Genomic DNA, 6,043 nt, shown 5'->3' with positions numbered 1-6,043 from the left:
CGCCGCTGCCCCGCCGCGCCGCCGCACGCCGCCCGAGGTTCGCCGCCTCGTTTTCTGCACCGTTTTTTTAGTTTTTTTCGAAAAACCGTCGGTTTTTCGTCGGTTTTTTAGATTCGGTTTTTTTAAATAGATCAGTTTTTCTGGTTTATTTAAATAGCGAGCGTTCGTCCGTTCGTTCGCTCTAGCGAACGTTCGTCGTTTTTTTCTTTTTTCTCGGATTTAATCCGCGATTTTTCTGATCGCGATTCCTGATCCGATTTTCGTTTTAGTATAACTTTTCGCTCGTTTATCGGAATCAGGCGATTCAAGTGCCTAGAGTTTCGTCTCGAAACCCTCTATCCGTTTAACCAACTTAAACAAGATTTTTATACTATAAAAATTTCCCTAGATCCAGATTAGTAGAACGAAGTTGTTTTCTTTCGCCGTTTGACTTTCGTTGTTTCGTTCGATTTGATTCTTTTTGCAAACCGGAGTTCTTAAGTTGAACCTTCTGGTTAGATCTCTTATTTGAGTTTTACCCATGCATTAGATCAGTACTTATTGTATGCTTGTTTGTTTGTCTGCGATAGAATACCCGGAGTGCGCCGCTTGTTACTTCGAATCTCTAGGTTTCGCGGATCATCAGCAAGGCAAGTAACACTTTGATCATACCTTTTCTACTACCCAGTTTTATTGTATTAGATCAAATCATCACACATTGCATGATTAGGATCTAATTAAATTGTGGGATGGGAAGTAGTTGAGGTAGTACCTATTACCTGTTTATTATCAAACCTTTGGGAGTTACTTCCGCGTTTGCTTATTTTGCCATGCTATGCTAGTAGACGTGGATTGGGTGAGTGATATCCATGACAGATGTGAGTTTTGTTAATTAATGGTTTATCTAAGGTGGAAACTTAAACACACATCTGGGTGGATTGAGGCACCTGGGTATTCCAGTACTTGCCTGTTTTTTTTGGACTGCCACCCAGGCTCAAAGGGATCATGAGACTATTCATACTAGAAACTTCCGTGTGCAGCCACAAGCTATTATGGGATCTAGCATAGTTGACTAATTCGTGCGAACTCTTACAGTGGTAGACTAGCAGATGTAGGGGATGTAGGTGGTACGGTCTGCCCGATCGTAAGGTGCTAGCGCTTCTGAAAGACTATGTCTCGGTCATCCGTCTTCTCAAACACCTTGTAGTGCGAGAAACCAAATGGAGGCGATCGAGTCTTGTGGGGAAAAGTGCGCAAACCTCTGCAGAGTGTAATAAACTAATCATGGTTAGCCGTGTCCCCGGTTATGGACATTTTGAGTATCTAGTACCTGGATTTTCATGTGAATCTAAACATGTTACTCTAAATTAATTTTGTTGGGCTTTGTTTAATGATGATGCTTAATTGGGATTGAGAATGCTGTCAACCATTCTCAATGTTTAACAACTACCATGATAGTAATTAAATTTATTCCTTTGAAGTAGGAAAAAATTGGCTTTACGCAAAACTGTAACCATAGAGCTTTCCACCAGCCAAATATGCATATAGTATAGCTGTTGCTTTACATTACTCTCTATGTGTTACCTTGCCAGCATATTCCATGTGCTGACCCGTTTCGGGCTGCAACGTTAATGTTGCAGACTTTTCAGACGATGATTAAGGGGTTTTTTGGTCGTGGTTCTATACTCAGTGATGCCGTTGGAGTTGATGGACTCACTTATCTTCCAAGCCTTCCGCTGTTATCGTTATTAGATGGCCTTAAGCCATATTTATTGTAATAAGTTCTCGTTTGAGACACTCGATGTAATAAGTGTGTAATTGCTACTCTGTTATAAATCCTCTGAGCACTGTGTGGTGTCAGCATTACTGATCCAGGTATGACACCGGAGCACAGAGATCAGACTGTTTGAGGTCTGGTCGCTACAGAAGATCTTTATCGGTCAGACCGCATAACAACATACGTTGTTCCCTTTGTCATCGGTATGTTACTTGCCCGAGATTCGATCGTCGGTATCTAAATACCTAGTTCAATCTCGTTACCGGCAAGTCTCATTACTCGTTCCGTAATACATCATCCCGCAACTAACTCATTAGTTGCAATGCTTGCAAGGCTTATAGTGATGTGCATTACCGAGTGGGCCCAGAGATACCTCTCTGACAATCAGAGTGACAAATCCTAATCTCGAAATACGCCAACCCAACAAGTACCTTCGGAGACACCTGTAGAGCACCTTTATAATCACCCAGTTACGTTGTGACGTTTGGTAGCACACAAAGTGTTCCTCCGGTAAACGGGAGTTGCATAATCTCATAGTCATAGGAACATGTATAAGTTATGAAGAAAGCAATGGCAACAAAGTAAACGATCAAGTGCTAAGCAAATGGAATGGGTCAAGTCAATCACATCATTCTCCTAATGATGTGATCCCGTTAATCAAATGACAACTCATGTCTATGGCTAGGAAACATAACCATCTTCGATTAACGAGCTAGTCAAGTAGAGGCATACTAGTGACACTCTGTTTGTCTATGTATTCACACATGTGCTATGTTTCCGGTTAATACAATTCTAGGATGAATAATAAACATTTATCATGATATGAGGAAATAAATAATAACTTTATTATTGCCTCTAGGGCATATTTCCTTCAGTCTCCCACTTGCACTAGAGTCAATAATCTAGTTCACATCGCCATGTGATTTAATACCAATAGTTCACATCACCATGTGATTAACACCCATAGTTCACATCAACATGTGACCAACACCCAAAGGGTTTACTAGAGTCAATAATCTAGTTCACATTGCTATGTTATTAACACCCAAAGAGTACTAAGGTGTTATCATGTTTTTCTTGTGAGAGAAGTTTACAACGGGTCTGCCACATTCAGATCCGTATGTATTTTGCAAATTTCTATGTCAACAATGCTCTGCACAGAGCTACTCTAGCTAATTGTTCCCACTTTCAATATATATCCAGACTGAGACTTAGAGTCATCTGGATCAGTGTCAAAACTTGCATCGACGTAACCCTTTACGACGAACCTTTTGTCACCTCCATGATCGAGAATTATATCCTTATTCCACTAAGGATAATTTTGACCAATGTCCAGTGATCTACTCCTAGATCACTACTATACTCCCTTGCCAAATTCGGGGCAGGGTATACAATAGGTCTGGTACACAGCATGGCATACTTTATAGAACCTATGGCTGAGGCATAGGGAATGACTTTCATTCTCTCTCTATCTTCTACCGTGGTCGGGTTTTGAGTCTTACTCAACTTCACACCTCGTAACACAGGCAAGAACTCCTTTTTGACTGTTCCATTTTGAACTACTTCAAAATCTTGTCAAGGTATGTACTCATTGAAAAACTTATCAAGCGTCTTGATCTATCTCTATAGATCTTGATGCTCAATATGTAAGCAGCTTCACCGAGGTCTTTCTTTGAAAAACTCCTTTCAAACATTCCTTTATGCTTTGCAGAATAATTCTACATTATCTCCGATTAACAATATGTCATTCACATATACTTATCAGAAATGTTGTAGTGCTCCCACTCACTTTCTTGTAAATACAGGCTTCACCGCAAGTCTGTATAAAAGTATATGCTTTGATCAACTTATCAAAGCATATATTCCAACTCCGAGATGCTTGCACCAGTCCATAGATGGATCGCTGGAGCTTGCATATTTTGTTAGTACCTTTAGGATTGACAAAACCTTCTGGTTGCATCATATACAACTATTCTTTAATAAATCCATTAAGGAATGCAGTTTTGTTTATCCATTTGCCAGATTTCATAAAATGTGGCAATTGATAACATGATTCGGACAGACTTAAGCATAGATACGAGTGAGAAACTCTCATCGTAGTCAACACCTTGAACTTGTCGAAAACCTTTTTGCGACAATTCTAGCTTTGTAGATAGTAACACTACTATCAGCGTCCGTCTTCCTCTTGAAGATCCATTTAATCTCAATGGCTCGCCGATCAATGGGCAAGTCAATCAAAGTCCATACTTTGTTCTCATACATGGATCTCATCTCAGATTTCATGGCCTCAAGCCATTTCGCGGAATCTAGGCTCATCATCGCTTCCTCATAGTTCGTAGGCTCGTCATGGTCAAGTAACATGACCTCTAGAACAGGATTACCGTACCACTCTGGTGCGGATCTCACTCTGGTTTACCTACGAGGTTCGGTAGTAACTTGATCTGAAGTTACATGATCATCATCATTAACTTCCTCACTAATTGGTGTAGTAGTCACAGGAACAGATTTCTATGATGAACTACTTTCCAATAAGGGAGCAGGGACATTTACCTCATCAAGTTCTACTTTCCTCCCACTCACTTCTTTCGAGAGAAACTCCTTCTCTAGAAAGGATCCATTCTCAGCAATGAATATCTTGCCTTCGGATCTGTGATAGAAGGTGTACCCAACATTTTCTTTTGGGTATCCTATGAAGATGCACTTCTCCGATTTGGGTTTGAGCTTATCAGGTTGAAATTTTTTCACATAAGCATTGCAACCTCAAACTTTAAGAAACGACAGCTTAGGTTTCTTGCCAAACCATAGTTCAGACGGTGTCATCTCAACGGATTTAGATGGTGCCCTATTTAATGTGAATGTAGCTGTCTCTAATGCATAACCCCAAAACGATAGTGGTAAATCGGTAAGAGACATCATAGATCGCACCATATCTAATAAAGTACGGTTACGACGTTCGGACACACCATTACACTGTGGTGTTCCACGTGGCGTGAGTAGTGAAACTATTTCACATTGTTTTAACTGAAGACCAAACTCGTAACTCAAATATTTTACTTCTGCGATCATATCGTAGAAACTTTTATTTTTGTTACGATGATTCTCCACTTCACTCTGAAATTCTTTGAACTTTTTCAAATGTTTCAGACATGTGTTTCATCAAGTAGATATACTCATATCTGCTCAAATCATCTGTGAAGATCATAAAATAATGATACGTGCCGCGAGCCTCAATATTCATCGGACCACATACATCAGTATGTATGATTTCCAACAAATCTGTTGCTCGCTCCATTGTTCCAGAGAACGGAGTCTTAGTCATCTTGCCCATGAAGCATGGTTCGCAAGCATCAACTGATTCATAATCAAGTGATTCCAAAAGGTCATCAGCATGGAGTTTCTTCATGCGCTTTATACCAATATGACCTAAACGGCAGTGCCACAAATAAGTTGCACTATCATTATTAACTTTGCATCTTTTGGTTTCAATATTATGAATATGTGTATCACTACGATCGAGATCCAACGAACCATTTTCATTGGGTGTGTAACCATATAAGGTTTTATTCATGTAAACACAACAACAATTTATTCTCTTACTTAAATGAATAACCGTATTGCAATAAACATGATCAAATCATATTCATGCTTAACGCAAACACCAAATAACACTTATTTAGGTTCAACACTAATCCCGAAAGTATAGGGAGTGTGCGATGATGATCATATCAATCTTGGAACTATTTCCAACACACATCGTCACTTCACCCTTAACTAGTTTATGTTCATTCTACAACTCCCGTTTCGAGTTACTACTCTTAGCAACTAAACCAGTATCAAATACCGAGGGGTTGTTACGAACACTAGTAAAATACACATCAATAATCTGTATATCAAATATACCTTTGTTCACTTTGCCATCCTTCTTATCCGTCAAATACTTGGGGTAGTTCCGCTTCCAGTGACCAGTCCCTTTGCAGTAGAAGCACTTAGTCTCAGGCTTAGGACCAGACTTGGGCTTCTTCTCTTGAGCAGCAACTTGCTTGCCGTTCTTCTTGAAGTTCCCCTTCTTCCCTTTGCCCTTTTCTTGAAACTAGTGGTCTTGTCTACCATCAACACTTGATATTTTTCTTGATTTCTACCTTCGTTGATTTCAGAATTACGAAGAGCTTGGGAATCGTTTCCGTTATCCCTTGCATATTATAGTTCATCACGAAGTTCTACTAACTTGGTGATGGCGACTAGAGAATTCTGTCAATCGTTATTTTATCTGGAAGATTAACTCCCACT

The sequence above is a fragment of the Triticum dicoccoides genome, chromosome 7A (assembly GCF_002162155.2).
Source record: "Triticum dicoccoides isolate Atlit2015 ecotype Zavitan chromosome 7A, WEW_v2.0, whole genome shotgun sequence".
Classification (NCBI taxonomy): Eukaryota; Viridiplantae; Streptophyta; class Magnoliopsida; order Poales; family Poaceae; genus Triticum; species Triticum dicoccoides.
This window is presented reverse-complemented; position numbering follows the sequence as displayed.